This window comes from Ursus maritimus, unplaced genomic scaffold, assembly GCF_017311325.1.
Source record: "Ursus maritimus isolate PB19 unplaced genomic scaffold, ASM1731132v1 scaffold_5, whole genome shotgun sequence".
In the NCBI taxonomy this organism is placed as follows: domain Eukaryota; kingdom Metazoa; phylum Chordata; class Mammalia; order Carnivora; family Ursidae; genus Ursus; species Ursus maritimus.
The window spans coordinates 73,239,494-73,260,458 of NW_024426663.1; positions in this window are offsets into that span (position 1 = coordinate 73,239,494).

The following is a 20,965-nucleotide window of genomic DNA, read 5'->3' on the forward strand; positions in this document are numbered from 1 at the left end:
CTCTATTTTTACCCTTTGTGGATTCTACGCATCCTGCAAGTTATTTTCTCCCTCCATATTAATTGCTAATGTGGCCCATTTTGAACAAATGTGCTCATTCTACTGCTTTTATTTTGCACACTCTCCTTTCTCTGGCTTCTCTTTTCTGAACTTAGGACCATGTTCCCCATTTTTCTTGTTTCAAATTTGTTTCATTCTGCTGTATTTTATCTCCCTTTTGGAGAGCAACTCTAAACGGTTGCTTGTACTGTCATCATTGTTTGATACAGGCTGGGGTAGAGGTCATAAACTAAAATAAGTAAAATCATGGTTTACATAATCAAACATAAGGACATCCATTTAACATGACTTTATCTTTAAACATTTGCTCCTTTTTCAAACTGAAGTAATGCCCTTACCTCCGTCGTAGGACTAGTCCGAGGACTAAGCACAGGAAGCCCTGTGTTGCCTGGCATTGAACTAGCAGTCAAACAGTGCCAACTATAATTATTATCCTAAGGTATGGGCTGTATTTTTCTGACTCTATGGTTTCTTTTTTCCCCATCAAATTGAGTAAGCGACACAACAGACCAACATCCATATTACGCGATCCATTATCTTAATTTCTGTCACCTCTCTTATCTATAAAGCATATGTATTTCATTTAAAACACACGAGTTTAAGACTTATAGCAGCAGACATTCATCAGGGCCAAAACCAAAAACAGTTCATGGTGAAAACACAACCTTTCATATAGTGCAAGCATACTTTGAATGATTTTGAATTTGTGGACTAGAACACGAACTCATTAGTATAGATTTGTCCTTCATCACGGACAGACTGAGTTTGAAAGTCCGTTAAAAGGGCTATGTGGGCATGAGTAGACAGGCACTCCATTTCTATAAGGAGCGAGAAAAAGAGAAAATGGAAAAACGCCGAGTGTACCCCAAAGGTCCCCCACATTAACTTTGTGGATTTAATTAATGTATTTAACTTCCATCAAGACTTGGTTTCTTGGGGCGCCTGGGGCGCTCAGTCTGTTAAGCGTCTGCCTTCGGCTCAGGTCATGATCCCGTGGTCCTGGGACTGAGCTCCGCACTGGTCTCCCTGCTCAGTGGGGAATCTGCTTCTCCCTCTCCCTCTGCCCCTCCCCCTGCTTGCACTCTCTCTCTCAAATAAATACATAAAATCTTTAAAAAAAAATCACACACACACACACATTTTTTTTTATTTATATATAATAAGGAGGTTGGCCTACATTTAAGGTTGCTTTTCCAACTTCATAAATTTCTGGATCTCCTTGAACAGTGCTTCTCAACCCTGAGCTTGCAGAGAATACACGGAAAGCTCGCTGAAACAGATTCCTGAGCACCACATCCAGGTACTCCCACGCATTAGGGGAAAAGAGTCCTGAAAATTTGCATTTCTGACAAGTTCTCAGGCGACAGCAATGCTGTCAGACAAAAGCCACACCTGGAGCAGCTCTGGCCTCTAAGAGACCTCTCCCACCGCACCCTCCCCCTCACTGGACCCGTCTCCATGTTGGGTTTCAGAGAGCGATCACCAATAACGTTTTCCCCTCTTAATTATTATCTCCTCATACATGCAACAACACAAACCACGAAGTGGATTTTTAAAACTCCAATAGCCATAGGGTGGCAGGAAGAGGGTGTGTGTGGCAGGAAGAGGGTGACTGTAGCCTCCCATGGGCTCACAGTTCTGGCTGACGCCTGGTGCCCCCGTGTAATTATGAATTGTTTCTGCTTTCATTGTCCAAAGTACCCTGGCTTGGATGACAGATTACATGGTCACCCTAACCAGAAAGAACCACTCAAAGTTGTTTGGTTAATAGCTCACTCTTTCTTATACAATTGGAAATTGGGCAAAACACTTTTCACATCTCGTATGTCACAATACCAACCCTCAAAGCTAAGTATCATTATGACCATTTTCACATGAGGAAACACTTTCAGAGTTGACAGTAATTGCAAAGCTCGGGCTGTCTGACACCAAAGCCCATCAGTAGATCCTGCTGGTTAGAGTCAAAATGCGATAAATGTGGATTACCACCTATTAACTGACTTCAGGGTAATATCCAGGTTCATCGGTGGCCATAAAAAAGATAGAGGTCTGGAAATAAGTTGAAATATACAAACTTAAAATCAAAGTCTTATGACCTTTTTCCTTTTATCATAGACGTAGTGTATCCATCAATTTCAGCGTGCCTCTATTTTGACTTTCCCAACACTCTCGCTGATATGGAGTCATTATTCACTTAGGTCCTGATTTCCTTGAGTTTACTGGCTGAATCCAGATTTTCTCAATGCATTTCATTCGTTCAAAGCAACAAAAGATAAACTAACTTAAAAACATTGGGAGATTAAAATACAGAGCCATTGAATAAAAACCCTTCCTGTTCGTGACCAGGATCTAGTCTAGTTTTCCACTGTTTGTATCTTGCATTTTTCCTCCTATGCCTTTACTCGTTCCAGAACCATTACTGAGTGTCTATTTTAAGCCACATAGCTTCGTAAAGCACTTAACATTGTGTAAAGCCTTTTCATTAACGCCACTATTGTTAAAAATCTACCTAGTTCTAGGCCAGAGAAACCTGTCTTTACAAGGGAAAAATCTGAAGGAAGCATGAATGTGGAAAAGCCTGTTTCCAACTTTCATCGAAAACACGAGTATACTTGTTAATAAAACGTAGGGCGAAGATAATACATTGCCTGATATGATCAAGTTTTGAGTGTTTCCTATCAGTAGAAGTATTCTGGAGAAAGACCTTATTTTTTATTGCAAAACAAAGACCCAAAATGACACAAGACAAAGTGACATCGGCCAGCATGCATTTCAATTCCAGGTAAAAAGGTATTTATGTGCGAACCCTTCTGCTCACACGGATTCCCTTAAAACACCCAGCTATTTCTTCTTAATTGAAAGCTGTAACAGAAAATGATATCTGATTTACATTTCAAATTTCCACGTAACTATAAACTTTTATAGTGGTGAACAGATGTTGACGCGAGGTTGACAAAGCTGAGAAATACTTTTCAAATTCATGTCAGAGGAATGTCAAATGGAAACCAGGCAAAGAAATACTAAAAGACAAGCAAAATTGCCATGTTTACTAGAATTTGCTTAGCGTGACAATGTCTCTTTCCAACGCAAATCCTGGATGACTAGTAGTTCAAAGTGTCTTTGTCAATGGGAATCCAAGTTTACACCTACAAGCTTGAAAGCCCCTTGATAGCTCATGGACTTAGTCAACACGCACAAAGATCCTGAGTCCGTCTCCTTATGCACATATTTCTGGATTTCCAAACAATTTTAAATGTTAACTACAAAGCTGTCCTGGATTGAGGTTTAATAAATCCTGGCATCCGTGAGAGCAATCACTTCACAAAGAAACTCACAGCAACTAGGCAGTCACAGAGCAAAACACTGCTGCATCTCGCTTCGGATAAATCTGATCAAGAGAAAGGACATGAGAGAATGGTGTGAACTCAGAATTGACCCCTTAGACTCCTTCCTACCCCCAGTCCAGCATTCATTTCAAATAATCCTCAATTCATAAAGCACGAGTCCTAAGAATATAGGAGCCAGGCAAAGAGATAAACAAGGAGTTTATCTAAAGAGCATCCTATGAATAGGAATAGAGTCTCTGCCCAACAGGCGAAATATTTAAAGTCATCTCATAGGCCGCGTTCCAAACAGCAAAAGGAAATTTAGGACGGAGGCAGCATCCAGTTTCTTGAACTTCCTCTAAGATTATGAATATATTAGCCCTTGGCCTCTCAAGTCTGAGAACTTTTGTTTGCGTGACAGAGCAAATTCAGGATTTTTTGATTTCACCATGTTCCCTCCAAAGCGGAGATTTCTTCCAGGGCATTACCGCTCCATGTGGCTGATATTTAAAGAAAAAGGTGAAGGGGCCGGATATTGCATGCAGAATATCCTCTGTTAATTCACAGATCGGAAAGATCTAGTAACAGGCCAGACTCCGCTAATTATGTTTGTCACAATCTGATAAAACAGAGTTGAAGCCAAACTGTCACGGGGGATGTCACCAAGGGCGGCATCTTCCACCCCGAGTCTCTGTGTAAATTTCCAAATAGGTGAACTAACGAAGTCGTTCCTGCACCAACTTCACACTTGAACGCCGGTGTATGGGGTGTTCTCTTTTACTTCCCCTTGCGGTTTGATAATTTCCTGTTCTGTCTGCTCACGGCTAAGGAGTCATCTCACGCTATTTACCAGACAGTCACTGGTCCTGAAGGGTTGCCATAGTCCTGACACCCAAGTCGTAAAGCATCTCTGCGGAAGCACATGGTAGTCCAGATGCTGCTGCTTTACACACAGCAAGACTCACCCGTGGGGCTTCGAACAAACGCGGCATTGTCCCACACGGGGCAGCTGCTGGGCTCCATGTGGCCCCCAGCTGTCAGTGCGACAACTGATGATAATTAATTACAGAGAGGCAGCACGATTCTGCAGGGGTTGAAGTCCCTGGTCATCTGATAGACTCTCCAGGAAGATCGGTTTTCATTTTTGTCCGGACCACTAGGGCAAGGCTGGGGCTGGAAGGCAGAGCAAGAGATCTACCAACGAGGCGACTGACCTCAAGTCTAGTGTGGTGAAAAACCCTGATGGAACGTGAATTACAGATTTCATGGAGACCTGAGTGAGCTCGTTTTTCGCAACTGGGTGTTTAGCTCTCTTCATTTCCCACGCATGTATGTGATCTTCATTTATTCAATTTTTAAGTGCATAAAGACACCAATGGGATTTGAGGACGATCTTGGGTTTTTCAAGTGCTGTGTAATAATGAAAAATTGCTGGAAAATTCTTGGCAAGAAATTTAGAAATTTTCTACCACAGGATAAAAAATTTATACCACTCTCAGCAGAGATCTTTCGCAGTGGTTCTCTTAAGAAAGGCTATCCTTTGTGATGGGGAGTTGTGCCCTGTACTGACTTTGAGGCCCTCCATCTGCTTTTAAAATCCCAATATCCAAGGCTGTCCGTTCTCCTGTCTCCTGCGGCTGGTTGAGCAATAGCTGACACTTCTGGGGGTCTTTAGATCTGGCTGCATGACCACTGAGACGGTCACTAAGGTTTCCAGTCCTCATTTGTAAATGTCTGATGCAAACAAATATTCTTTTCTTTATCTGACACTTGTATATGTGTGCATGTGTGTTCTGGGCAACATTAGTACGTGATTTACTCCCAGTCTCAGCAAAGAAAATGCAAGACCACCTTGTGAGTTTATAGGAAATAGGCTTGTTCCTACTGTTAGGACACAGGATCATTCATCAACTTACAGGCCACATTACAATGATTGGACATATCTTTGCAAATAACTGATTATTAATTAAAAAATAATATTAAGAGAAGAAAATAAATTTTAAAATACTCTCTTTGGGGGCACCTGGGTGGCTCAGTCGGTTAAGTGTCTGCCTTCAGCTCAGGTCATGATCCCAGGACACTGGGATGGAGCCCCTTGTCAGGCTCCCCGCTCAGTGAGGAGTCTGCTTCTCCCTCTCCCTGTCCCCTGATTACGCTTGCGCACACGCACACTAGTTCTCTGATAAATAAAATTTTTAAAATAAAATAAAATGCTCGTTTTTTTTAACCAGGTAACAAAAATGGAATACAGCTTTGGTCTATTTTGCTTTGCTTTTTACCTTATCTAGCTAGGATTTTGTCAATGCACCATTTAATTCAGAGAAAAAGAGGGGAAAAACGTCCCAAGTAAGTCTTCCTAGTCACTCCCATAAGGCCGTAATCTTTGTTGGGCCCGGCTTTTTCTCTTCATTCTCATCTAATTATGTCCTGCCAGACTTGGCTCTCAGCGTTATTAAGGTATGAAATATCCGAATCTAAATATGGAATACTTCGCAACGAAATATTTCTGTAATGTCAAAGTCAATACCCGGTGTACACTCTGAATGCCTCTTAAGTTCCCACCAAGAGCATCACCAGGGCATCAGTATAGCATCTCAGCAATGGTACTTGGTGCGATTCCCACCGCCCCTTCCTTAATGTAGAAAGAGTGGGCAAAATTATTTATACATGCAGTTTGTTCTGAGGCTCACGTTGCCTGTTGATACGTTCGTTTTGTTTGCTTTTCTTTAAACCTCAATCTACCTTTACCACACCCTTGCAGAGAGACACTTTCATGTGGAACAATTTAAGGTTAAAAAGCCAAATGGTTGGGGCGCCTGGGTGGCACAGCGGTTAAGCGTCTGCCTCAGGGCGTGATCCTGACGTTATGGGATCGAGCCCCACATCAGGCTCCTCCGCTATGAGCCTGCTTCTTCCTCTCCCACTCTCCCTGCTTGTGTTCCCTCTCTCGCTGGCTGTCTCTATCTCTGTCGAATAAATAAATAAAATCTTTAAAAAAAAAAAAAAAGCCAAATGGTTTGGTTTTTTTGTTTGTTTGTTTTGGGTTTGTTTGTTTTGGGTTTGTTTTTTGGTTTTTGGTTTTTTTTTGCAACTAAGATGCTTTTTCAGATCAGATAGCTTTTCCATTTCTCTTCATGGAACAATCCAGTGCTGAATAGACAATAAACAGACAAGAAAAAAAAAAAAAAAAAAAAAAAAAAAAAAAAAAAAACTCGATGAAATAAGAAAAAAAAAAGAAACTCTTTTACTCTATGGAGAAAACAGTCTGTTTAATAAACGGTGCTGGAAACACTGAGTAGTCATACATAAAAGAAGGAAGCTAAACTCCTACCTTACACCACTCACAAAAATGGACCCAAAATGTAAGACCTGAAACCATGACACTCCTAGAAAAAACACAGGGATAGGCTGACACAGCTCTTCGCAATGATTTTTTGCGCAGGATCCCTAAAGCACGAGCAATGCAACACAAAATAAATAAGTGGGACTCTGGCAGAGGAAAAAGCTTCCGCCCAGCAGAATCACCCATCTTCCAGGTGGGAACACAGCCTATGGCGCGGGAACAAGTATTCTCCAATCTGAAGTCTGATAAGGAGTTTATATCTAAATTAGAGACCTCCACAACTCAGAAGCAAACCAACACAAAAAAAGCCCACGGATAATCTGATTTTAACACCAGGCAAAATGCCTGCATACCGTCTTTTTCCCAAGTAGATACATGAAACAGGTATGTGCTAAGAGGCTCAACTAGCCGTGAAGAAAACGCAAATCAGATGGGATGCCTTTGCCCAGGCAAGAACAATAAGAGCAGAAATAACCAAGTGGGACTAGATCAAACCAAAAAGCTTTTTGTCCGTGAAGAAAATCACCAATGAAATGAAAAGGCAACCTACTGAAAGGGAGAAGCTCTTTATAAATAATGCATCTGATAAAGGGGTTTATATCCAGAATTATAAGAACTCCGACAGCTCAACAGCAAAAAACAAACAAAAACCCCCCAAAACACAAAAAACTGTCCAATCAAAAACAAACAAAACACACAAAACAGGCAAAGGATGTGAAAAGACATTTTTCCCGAGAAGATATACAAATGGCTACGACGCTCAGCAGCACTAATATCAGGGAACGGCAAGTCGTGAGCACGGTGAGATAACCCGACGCCTGTCCGAATGCTCATCAGCAAAAAGACAAGAGAGAACGAGTCCTGGTAAGGATGTCAGGAAGAGGGAACCTTCGTGTACCGTTGGTGAGACTGTAAACCGGTTCTGCCACTACAGAACACGGGGTATGGAGGATCCTCAGAAAATTAGAAAAAGAACCAGCATGTGACCCAGAAATCGCACTTCTGGGAACACATCCAAAGCAAACAAACCACACACTTGAAAAATCGTCTTCACTCCCATGCTCATAGCAGCACTGCTTGCAAGAGCCAAAACATGGACACATCCTATGTGTCCACCAACAGATGCATGGGTAAAGAAGGCGTGATGCCTAACTAGCCACACATACCCAACAGCCTAGTATTCGACCATAAAAACTAAATAAATACAGAAATAAAATAAGGAAATCCTACCATTTCCATCAGCATGAATGGACCTCGAAGATATTATACTCACTGAAATAAGAAGTCAGAGAGAGAAAGGTAAATATCGTACGACCTCATTTATACGTGTTATCAAAAACTAACAAATGGGGGCACCTGGGTGGCTCAGTCAGTTAAGCATCCAACTCTTGGTTTCGGCTCAGGTCATGATCTCATGGTCATGGGACTGAGTCCCGCGTTGGGTTTCATGCTTAGAGCAGAGTCTGCTTGACCCTCTCCCTCTGTTCCTCCCCACCCCTCTCTCCCTCTCAAACAAATAAATAAATAAAATCTTAACAAGCCAACAGAAAAACTCAAAAGGAGAGATGACGTGCGGGTCCAGAGATGGGAGCCAGGGGGAGGGGGAATTGGAACGAAGAGGCGAAAACATACACACTTCTACTTACAAGACAGTAAGTACCAGGGATGTCACGTACAGCATGGCGATTACAGCTAACACTGCTGTGGGATACACAGGCGAGTGCCTGAAAGAGTCAATCCTACAGTTCTCATCACAAGGAAAAAAAAACTTTTTCTTTCTTTTTTGGTGTTCTCTTTATTTCATCTCTGGAAGATGGTGGACGTTAACTCTATTACAGTAGTTATTTCATAATAGGTGTAAGTCCACCGTTATACTCTACCCTTTGTACTTTTACAGTGATGCATATCAATTATATTTCAATACAACTGGAAAAAAATAAAAGCACCGGTTTTAAGGGTACTTAAGAAAATGTGACTTGAAAGACATACTAAGGAACGTATTTGTTCAAGTGATTGAAGAGATAGCTTTTCTACACTCCCTTGAAAGAAGAGTAAAAAGGAAAGATTGTGAAAAAGGTGCTGAAGGGGAGGTGGGTGGGGGGATGGGGTCACTGGGTGCTGGGCAGTAAGGAGGGCACACGATGTGATGAGTGCTGGGTGTTATAGGCAACTGACGAATTCCTAAATTCTGCCCCTGAAACTAATAATACATTCTACGTTAACTACATTGAATATAGTAAAGAGTTTTTTTAAAAGATGCTTTGAGTGTTAAAAAAAAAAAAAAGTGCAATCCAACAGAGTCTATTTATAATACGGATTAACTCAAGAAATGGAGCAGAAATGTTAGGAACGTGAGTGAGGAGGTAAAGACATCAAGAAAGGGAGCAAAAGGAGACGTATGATGCCCTGGGACAAAGGCTCAAGAGACAAAAATCAGGACAAGTTGGAGCCAAGTTCAAAACCTGTGGAATACTACCTTCACCCATCAACTAAGAAGATGAAACATTCCAAGGAACAGCCCATGGCAGCTTTAGAAGATCATGACATGGGGTCACCCGGGTGGCTCAGTCAGTTGAGCATCTGCCCTTGGCTCAGGTCATGATCTCAAGGTTCTGGGATCCAGCCCAGCGTCAGGCTCCCAGCTCAGGGGGAAGTCGGCTTGACCCTCTGCTTCTGCCCCTCCCCCTGCTCATGCTCGCTTGCTCGCTCTCTCTCTCTCTCAAATAAATTTTAAAAATCTTTGTAAAAAGAAGAAAAAGAACAGGACATGAATACATGCATTCATACAACATACATCAACATCATCATGGAAGTAGGATTAGAACTTGGAGGCTGGAGTATATCTTGCCACAGGGAACCAATCGATCTAGTGGGCTTGAAATACTTTCTGTTAATGTTATCAAGTATTGAGAATTATTAAATCAATTTCCCGAATTCAGCCTCTCAGTTTCATGCGGTGACCAGGTGGGAGGGTAAGGATAACGGTCTTCCCGTTCTATTTTAGACCATTTTGTCTGTAGACTCTTATCCCTTGTGATTTGAGAGGTTACGTAAATGAAGATATACAGGGCAAAAGGCAAGGATGTGTATACACATATAGAATAAGCTAAGAATTACCAACATATACCTAAGGAGAATGAGCAGATCTCTCAATACTTCCAGAGAAAAGATAAAGTTTCTGCGATAAAACCCCTGAAAGTATTGGGATTGAATCCTAAGTATAAAGGAATGCACAGGGAGAAATGTGCCAAGGAGACAATCATTTCATAATCATATGTGCTTTACTGACTGCAGCAGAAGGCCCAAGTAGGCTAATAATGTGAACATGATAGGAGACATCTGTTGTTTGTGACTGTCCAGAATTCTCTTTCTCGTTTCTCTCATAGCATCATGATTTTCCTATGGACAAAAACCCCCCTTCTACTTCTCATCGACATGGTTTGGGTAAGGTTAAGGCTCTGATTGTGAGCGTGTGTCTCTAGCCTGGTCAGTAAGAACACAACCCCATAATCCCAGAGATTGGTTTAGGGATGAGCAGTGACTGAAACCAGCCAATCAGAATAATGCAAGGAACTGTTAGCAAAGTTTAGGGAGAGATACTCTCTTTCATCTGGTTCTGCCGAGCTGGCACAACATAAACCTGGTGCTTCTGGGGGTGAACTTTGCCACCACATGGGAACAGCCTGCTTGGAGAAAGTTGCCAATACATGTAAGAGTAATGGCCATACATAGAGACAGATTTCTGATAACCTTGAACACCCTGGATCCAACCATGCCTGAATCCCAACAGCCCTGAGATCTTTCAATTATGTGACCCAATCAACTGCCTTTTCCACTAAAGCCGTTTTCGGTTGAGTTTCTGTTACTAGCAATCTAAGGAATCTTGACTGAACCAATGAAATACCAGAGATGGGGAAAGGAAGATAGAAGACTTTCAACTCTAAGCCAAGCCAGCGGGCCATAAAACCCAGGAATGTAAGTAAGGCTCCCTCATCGGTAGCAGTAGGACCCAGAGTTCAGGGATGGCAAAGTTTCATAAAAGTTTTCATTCAAAGCAGGTACTTTAGGGGCGCCTGGGTGGCGCAGTCATTAAGCGTCTGCCTTCAGCTCAGGGCATGATCCCGGCATTCTGGGATCAAGCCCCACATCAGGCTCCTCTGCTATGAGCCTGCTTCTCCCTCTACCACTCCCCTGCTGTGTTCCCTCTCTCACTGGCTGTCTGTCAAATAAATAAATAAAATCTTAAGAAAAAAAAAAAAAAAAAGCAGGTACTTTAATTCGCAATAGAACCTTGAGCAAATAATTTAATCTTTGGGGGCCTCAGTGTTCTTGTCATCTGTAAATAAGAGTAACAATGTGTACCTAAAGAATATTGGTGACTATAAAATGAGATGATACTTATGCAACAATATAGCAGGTGCTCAGTAGAAACTACGTCCCTTCTGCATTCCCAGCTGGAAATACCATGGCCGGTATCTTTACCCAGCTTCTGGAAACTCAAGTCACTTTATCAATGTCCCAGTGCAGCCCGTTTTCCCATGCTCACGTTCAAGCTCAAAAGTTAGATTCCTGGGGCGCCTGGGTGGCACAGCGGTTAAAGCGTCTGCCTTCGGCTCAGGGCGTGATCCCGGCGTTCTGGGATCGAGCCCCACATCAGGCTCCTCCACTATGGGCCTGCTTCTTCCTCTCCCACTCCCCCTGCTTGTGTTCCCTCTCTCGCTGGCTGTCTCTATCTCTGTCAACTAAATAAATAAACTCTTAAAAAAAAAAAAAAGTTAGATTCCTTCGCATAATGATCCTCCCTGTCTCTTCTCAATGTAGTTGTATTCATGATGAGATGTTCTAGCAATCGAGGAAGTTTGTATTTTAAGGAGGGGCACATAAAATGGAAACATTTAAACCTCTAAGAATGATTTCCTCCAGTGCCGTTTCAAGTACGCGAGGGCAAGTTTGTTGAGACAGGGGATTAAGTTCATCTAGATGTTAAGATGGAATGTAAAAAAAAAAAAAAAAAAAAAGATGACAAATTAAGTCACAGACACCTAATAGCTTCAGGTTTAGACAAAATTGACTAGCAGGAAGCAATTCAGCTGCATGAAATAATTAAAGCTGCATGTCTTGGAATTAAAGAACAAAGTATGCTGTACATTGAGACTTGAAAAGAATATCAATGGAGTGGAATCATGCTAACACTGAGGTCAATACTGGAAACAACGACATCATTTAGAAAGTGTTTCTCCATCTCTCTTTTCCCCCCTCACCTTTAAATGCAGGACTGACCTCCCGCAGTGGACATAACTCTACAGCATCCAATCCGGTGTTTCACACAGGGATTCTTCTAGTCCTGCTATTTCACGGTTTTCTTTTCTTCGCTGATAGCACTTTTGTCTACCATGTTCCCCAGCCAAATACTTAAGCGTCTAAATGTCCTTCTCTCTCAGGCTGACACCCAAACAGTCCGTGAACACGTCTCATCAATTCTACCTTCTCCACCTTTCTATCTGACCTCACAGTCTTGCTCACTTTTTTTTTTTTTTTAATTTTAAATATAGGACATGGTCTCTCACCACGAAATAGATCCTAATGTGACCTGCTGCCTCTCATCTCCTGTTCCTCCAATTCCAATTCCTTCTCTGTATTACTGCTATGGTATTTTGTATTTAAAAAAAAAAAAAAAAAAAAAAAAAGGCTGTTTCTGTCTCCTACGTCCATCTGCTTCATGTCACCGTGGTTTTTTCCCTCTCAAATACCCTGCCACACTGTGACCACAGGATGAGTCTCGTTTCTTTCCAAGCCTCATTTTCTCTCTTCTCCCCTATTAACATTTCAGTAACCACTCCCCTTACTTGTCTGTGCTGACCCACCCTGCATTGACTTCTTTCACTGCGTCGGTCACACTCCACTATGTTAGCTCCAAGAGCTCTTATTTCTATTTCATTTGTTCTGTTGCAGACATTCTGAGGACGTGAAATATTTATCATTCACCTCCGTAGATACAAGGACAAGATGCAACATAGGTGCTTAATAAATACCGAGCAATCTATTTCATGTTACAACTGGTATACCTGATATAGAGGAAGAAACTGAAGAGAAACTTGAAAACAATCTAACGACAGAGTAAACAATCAGTGCTGATTTCATTCTGTAGGCAGAATACAATTGGGTAACACAGGTGGCATTTTGTGAGAGAGTGGGGTGTAAACTTCACTCCAACGAGACAGCACATCCCATACTATCGCAGACAGTGTTTTCCAAAAATGTCATTGCCATATCTCCCTTCCACATGGTCTTCAACATGATCATGCTACTTCTCCATTAAACAGTAAGTACAATCTCCACCTCTTTAAACTCGGGTGGGCCCTGTCACTGCTTTGACCGAAACAACATGGCGCACGTCACACTATTCCAGTTCTGGGAATAGCTCTTTACTGGCCGGGCAGTTTCTGTTTCCTGCTTCTTAGAAGCTCGCTACCATGCATGAAACACGACCACCAGGCCACTCTTCTTTAAGAAGCCTAATCCCTGCGAAGAGGAGATGAATAGTGTGAGATCAATTAACCCTGAGGCACCTGCCATGTGAATGAAGACTTCATCTTACACAGTAGTCCAGGGGAGCCTTCTGATGACTGCAGTCCCAGGCACCATCTGCCTACACAGCATGGCGATCCTAAGTTAGAACCACCCACCAGCGCCCAGACCACCCACAGAACCAGGGAAAGAATAGTAAGTTGTTTTTAAGGCTCTCAACTTTGGGGTGATGTGTTACACCACAAGAGAAAACTGGAACACATAATTAAGTTTTCCACTTTCTCTAACAGTGCTAGAATTTCTAAATTGATTAGTTACAATACAGGCTACCTTTCAAGCACTAAGTCATTGATCAACTTTGCGCGGAGAAATCACGAATGAAGGGGCCCTGGGCGGTGCAGTCAGGCGGTGAGGGACCAACTCTTGGTTTCAGCTCAAGTTGTGATCTCAGGGTCGTGAGATCAAACCCCACCATGGGCTCATGCCCCCTATCCTTCCCCGCGTCGAGCTCCAAGCTCAGTGTGGAGTCTGAAATTCTTCCTCCCTCTCCCCCTGCTGCTCCCCACCATGCTCACTCACTCTCCCTCTCTAATAAATCAATATTAAAAAAAAAAAAAAGAAGAAGAATGCAAAGGCATTAGCAATACCATAGAGTAATACCTGAAAATCTTTTTAACTGAAAACATAGTTTCTAAATGACAAAAACATAGTATAAAAATTCAATACCCACTTATGCTGAACTAGAAATAATTATGTCCCCCCAATGGAACATCATACACTACAAAAGGACTACTTTAGCCTCGTATAAATTGTTACCAAATGATGTCAGTGTAGTAAGATAAGTTGCATAACAGTATGTACAATAAGGATCTCATTTTTTTTTAAATGTGTATTTTTAAGTTTAGAGAAAAAAAAATACTGAAATATGTACCTAAAAGGACATAATTACCTCTGGGAAATTGATGGAAGAGGAGGATTTAAATTTACTGTATTTATGTCATCATGAATACTTTTATAACGAACATGGGCCACAACTATTTTAAGAGAAATGCAAATCGAGAAGGAAAAAAACAACAACAACACATGTTTATCGGAAGTCTGATATTCTCTCTCTCCTCACCCTCCCCTCATTCTGGCATCATCTAGCTCGATCTTTGTAATTTACGCACACATTTGTTCATCTTTAGCTAGATAATAGCATAGAATTTCAGGGCATAGGACATGTTACTCTTATCAGGAGCCAAATTCTTTGCCAAATTCAAATCCAAACTCCTTCACCTTAGTGACTGAGGCATCCACAATTTTGTTCTCAACCATCAACACATTTTTCCCCCCAGATTTTGATACGCTTGATTCCAAAACTACATCTGTTCCTGGAACTATCGCCTGGTTTTGCTTCTTTGCTTTGGCTTGTCCTGTTCTCTTCATGAGATTCGTGCACTCAGGGTCACCCCCACGTCCACACACACACCACCCGTACTTCGAGACCAACGTTGCCACCATGTTTTCCTCCAGTAGGAGTCCTACAGCACTTTATCTCTTTCTTCACCTTTGTTCCTTTTTACCTGGTATCTTTTTGAAATTCTCTTAATTATTACCGGGTATTTTGAATAGCTAATTCATGGAGTTCACAGTTCAAATGTATTTAAAAACACAGTGAGTGATCTCTCTCTCCAGCCACCCTCTTCCTCAACCGCTGATTTGTTTTCTTGTGATCCTTTTCAGGGACGTTTGAACATACGTAAGAGCACATGCATGCCTGTTATTTTCCCTTTCACAGAAATCCTGGAGTGCTATACCCACTGCTCCAGACTTTGCACTTCATACAGTTACCCATTCAGCCACAGAGACTTATACTGCGGCTACTATATTCCGGCGACTCTTCCCGCAGTGGAGAAACAGTAATACACAAAAAAGTCCCACCCTCATGGAGTTAACACTCTTAGAAAAGACACAGAAAAGCAACAAAATCACTGCAGGATACAGTATGTCAGACACTAAGAACTATAAGCGTCTTCACTATCAGATAATAGTAACAATAAAGCAGGACAGGAAAATACTATGGAGATTAGCATTTTGGATAGGGTCACCTCTAAAGTCCTCACTTTATTAATTAATTAATGCTGAGGACAGCAAGGGTATTAACCACGCGGCTCTCAGGGCAATAGCATTTCCGACAGAGGGAACAAATGCAAAGACCTAAGTGGGGTTTCGTATGATGGATTCTAGAGATGGCAAAATGTCTGTTGTGGTTTTAGCAGAGTAAACAAGCGACCTACTAGTATTTCAAATATTTGTATTCATCTTTTGCTTATTTAAGACTAAAAGATCAGGGATGCCCGGGTGGCTCAGTCGGTTAAGCATCTGCCTTCGGCTCAGGTCACGAACCCAGGGTCCTGGGATCAAGTCCCACATCAACCTCCCTGCTGGGGGCGGGGGGAGAGTCTGTTTCTCCCTCTCCCTCTGCCCCTCCCCCCTGTATGTGCTTTGTCTTTCTCTCTCACCTATACATCAATTGATCAATCAACCAATCTTAAAAAGAGACTAGAAGATCATGTACCTCAGTAAGATTAGTATGCAGGATTCACCTTAGTTTCTTGTAGTACTTAACTCAAACCTTTATGAAGAGTACGTGTTTGAGAGCTGCTAAATGGTAAGTGGATACATACAAGAATGAATGCACCATCAAGTCAATGATGCATCATCTAAGGCCAGTGGCATTTACTGATTCGGGGCCTTTCACGGGCCGCTTCCTCCGTGGACGGCACTATTCTCCCGCATACCCATGTGACCCTCAGTGTTCGGAGATTCTTACTTGTATGTCACTGCTCAGTGGGGCCTCTGATTGTCTTACTGATTAACCAAACAACCAAAGTAAGCAAAGAAAGACCACCCGCTGATTGATAACTCTCCTCATGCTTCTGAACCAGAGAACCTGGGCGTCGCTGCCTATTTTCCTAGCGAGCCGATCTGGAGGAAGAAGGTACACGTGAAAAGTGACATCGCACAGATTCCCACCCCCTAAGGTCACGTAGGTGTGTTTCATCAGTTACTGACAACTATAGAATATATATTAGGTGGTGGGTTTCTATCTGTAATATCCTGACAGGCGTGATCCAATTTTCTCGAATACAGACCTGTCGTCTCAAGACAAATAAATGGGCTTGGAGGTATTTCTAGTGCGACTGAAGGAGATGGATACACCCAGATTCTCCAATCTGTGTCTGACTTGCCACGTGCATACTTTTTGAGCGCCTCTAAATGAGACTTGTACCTATTCAACTGAGTTAAGCCAGGTCTCTCTCCAGATGAAATTTCAGGAGAAGGAACAACTACTGTATTTAAAAACCAAAAAGATGATGGGCAAACAATGTAGAATTCTTAAGAAAACCTCAATTCCAATAGTCCTGGGCTAGGTCTCCCCCGCAAGTGAAGTTAGCCCTCCTTCGCTGACTTGCTGCTAATTTGGACTCTGTTTTTATCTTATTGAAATGGAGGCGTTGTGAAACCAAGATCTACATTCTGCAAATTGTTTTCCAGGCAACGTGCATTAAAGAGCCTTGTTCTGTAAGCACATCTGGACCCGTCTCAGCATGCTGGGAGGAGAATCTACATGCTGTCTCAATGTCCCCCCATTAAAGCTTGCAGGAAGACGTTGCCTCACTAAACACATGGACAGGGCAGCTCATGTCAATATTTTCAAACACTTTAAGCCATCATGTATGTTTTCCTAGCACGCATATTTTATTGTCGTTCGTGTGGCTTCTCATCGAGCCATAGACGAGTTCTGCAAACACGGCTCGGAATTCTTCAGGATGTCTTGAGTAGTGCACATCATTTTTTCAACAGATGCTGCAGAAGCGCTCACGGATCTCCTAGGCATTGAATACCTAGAAGAAAGCCAAAGCTGTGCGCATCGTTGTACATTTTTAAATCGCTAGTTTACGTACCTGTTTACAGCCTCTTCCATTTTACCGCCCTAAAAAAGTCTATTTCTCAATTGTAAAACCTTGTATGGGGAAAATTATGGGCTAACAATTTCAGTGCAATAGTCCTCTGTATCCTCTAAACACTGTCACATCCTCCAACCCTTCTGAGATCTATTTTGTGACCTAAAGTGGTCTCCCGTGTCTCCTGGATTTACATTGAAGACAAATACACGGTCTGTGCTAACGCTGTGTATCTTTTTAAAATTTTTATTCATTCCAAGTACTTAGGCCTCCAAGACTGAAGTTCATCTTGGACACGCGCAAGAAACGTGTACGCACCCATACGTGTACAAGTCATTCTCAACAAGAAAATTTCATTTGGAAAGAACGCTGAAATGATCAGACAGAAAAGAAAATGCCATCTGTGACTTTTTTTGAAAAATATTTTTTCTGTATTCATTTATTTGACAGAGCAAGAGAGAGCGAGAGCATGAGTTGGGGGGGAGGGAGAGGTAGAGGGAGAAGCAGGGAGCCTGACGTGGGGCTCGATCCCAGGACCCTGGGATCCTGACCTGAGCTGAAGGTAGATGCTTAACCAACTGAGCCACCCAGGGGCCCTAAAATCTGTGACTTTATGGAGGTGTAAATTACAAGTTCTGAAGAATAAAATAGTTTTTTTAGGTTCAGTGGGTAAATAAGTAAAATGTTTAATAGCAGGAAACATTTAAAGTTTTACAATTTTGTCTATGTCTTCAGCTTTTAAAATATTTGTACATCTCTCATTCTTTCAACTGTAAAAGTTTCAGAAACGTTATTTTTGTCAAATCTTAATTATGCAACTGACAAGTATTCATTCAGATGGCAGACATAGTCGTTAAATTAAGTGGAAGTCTTCTTAAAATTTCTAATACATCCAGTTACAGAATATAGTTTTCAGATTTATAACTTATTTTCATAAATTTGTCATTAAAATGTGAATTGCTACGTAAAATAAAACTAGATAAACTGAGGTTAAATATTCTATATATTTAATATATAGAATAAATATATATATTTATATTATATTTATATATACATATATAAATATAAAAATTCTTATTCTTAAAATAAGGTAAGCACCTTTTCCCAATATCCTGTATACAAGGGTGTATAATAGCCACACCAGGATTTAGGGTTCAGTAATATAAACCTGCTTCAGACAAGTTGCCCATCACACATCAGCCAGTATCATTTGCTAGATGCCCAGTTAATGCAGGATTTAAAGACCACAGCAAATTCCTTCTGTCTTTGTTTATTTTACTCTCCTGGAAGCACCTTTCAGCACCAGTCACTGGCCTAGCTCTGGGAGTGGAGCGGTGAACAAGAGCGAGAAGGTCATAGCGCTCGAGGAGTTCTCATTCTAGTGAGGAAGATAGACGAGTGGACGAGTACAGGAATAAGCCAACGGTATAATTTGGGGGGAGGGTAATGAAAGCTATAAAGAAAATAAAACAGGGTACTGAACTACAGATATAAAGGGGCTCCTGGTACTTTAGATCCAAAGATCACAGAAGGTGACATTTCAACAGACACCTGAGTGGTAAGGAGCCAGCCAAGGAAAGACATAGAGGCCAGAATATTCTAGAAATAAAAAGTATTAGTAAAAGGGACTGGATGCAAATTTAAGATGTTTAAAGAAAGTAATTTAGCAATCTCCAATTTTGACTATAATGGTATAATGACTATAAGACTTAAAACTCCCATGGTAGGTAAGTATAAAAGTGGGTGAAACTGGGGTGCCGGCGTGGGGGGCTCACTTGGTGAAGCATCCAACTTTTGATTTCAGCTCAGGTCATCATCATAAGATCAAGCCCCTGGTCGGACTCTGCACTGGGTGTGGAGCCTGTTTGGGATTCTCCCCCTCCCCCTCTCCTGCTCTATCTCCCTCTCTAAAAAATAAAAACAACAATAATAATAAATAATAAATAAAAGTGAGTGAAACTCTAGTAGCTTTCGGTCACTGCACGATGGATCCCATGTGTCTGGGATCCCAGAGAGCTGGAAGCCACGTGCACTGTGCTCCGTATTCATCAGGAGACACGTTCCAAATCCTACCACCAAGAAGCAGCGTTCCAACAGCCAAGAATGGTCTGGCTAGGCAGAGGATATCGAAGCAGGGTTCAGGGCTACTGAAAAGGCTGGGATTTGTGAGATGGGAAACTGAAGAGAAAGAGACTACAGAGAAATGTGTACAAGAGCCCCCCGGGGTCTCAGGCTACATACTCAGCTATGCACACACAAGCAGGAAATACTCCATAGGGCATGGCACCAAACAACTCTGGGGCCTGAAGAGCTTTAAAGAGATTCTGGACGGTTGCTAGTGCTGTAAGATGGGGGAGTGGGGAGCGGCCACAGTGGAAAAACCTTACTGAACATGCCACACATTTAACTGAGATCTCAGTAAGAAGAGAGCTGGTGAATAGAGCTACTCTCAACCTAGCATAAGAGCTATTCTAGAACCACCCTACAAAAGCCAAAATCAACCCTTGACAAGTACAAGTTGAGCCTCCAGTAGGTTTACAGCCAACCAGAATAAGACTCGAGCACTATTAAGTCAAGATGACACAATCAAGATTTTCAACAATGTAGCATCCACAACAAACAGCAGACTGTAAGAATGATATCATGAGACAGAGAGGCAGAAATGTCACCTCAAACTGGAGGGAAAGTATCAGTCCGTGGAAACACTGGTAAAGATGACGCAGACGTTGAAATGAGAAGACAAAGGCATTTTTAACAACTAAGTATGTTCAGGGGCACCTGGGTGGCTCAGTCGGTTAAGTGTCACACTCGGTTTCGGCTCAGGTCATGATCTCGGGGTCCTGAGATCGACCTTCATAGGTTCCACACTCACCAGGGCTTGGGATTCTTTCCCTCGTTCTCTCCCTTCCCCCTGCCCCTCCCCCTCTGCCATTCCACCCCCTCGTGCGCTCCTTCAATAAAAGAAAGGAAAACTAATTATGTTCAAGGACTTGAAGAAACAAATGGACATGCTAAGGGAACAACTAAGGGATGTCAGAGAAGAATTAGGAATTATCTTTTAAAAATAACGCAAATGCAAAGTCTAAAACTACAGATTAAGAGAATTTTCCCTTTAGACATTTCAAACGTGAGTAGAAGACACCAAAAGAAAACATCAGTGAATGTGGAGGCAGATCAACCAAAACTCCCCAAACGTAAGTGCAGGAAGCACAAAGTTTCTGGAAAAATAAACAGCGTTTCCATCACATGAAGCACCATTTCCAGTTGTCCGACGTACATGCGATGGGAATACAGTGAGAGAAAGAAAAGAAAAAAAAATTGAACAGAAAAATTCACAAATACAGTTTTTCAAAATATCCATGCAGGGGTACAAGCAGCCCAATAAACCAGAAGTCAAATCACCACAAAGATGACCACATGGAATGTTCAGTTGGAGGCGGCACAGCGTCCATCCTGTGCTTGGGATTGATTTTATTGTATCACTTTGAACAGCCCTCGCATTTTTCTGGCTTGCAAGTATGTTACTTAAAGTATGCCGGATCCTCGGTGGTTTGTATTCTTTAAGAGGGTCTGGAGGAGTCTTTAGTCCAGAGCTAATATATTCCGACTTCTTAGAATTAGTCTCTGGCAGATGTTTAAATAACACATAGTAACTGTTATTATATCATTACTTGTTCCTTTACAATAGTCCCTATTCAAATTTAAATAAAGTTCGTTATCAGCCTCTGACACACCAACAGATAATAAACTACACAGTT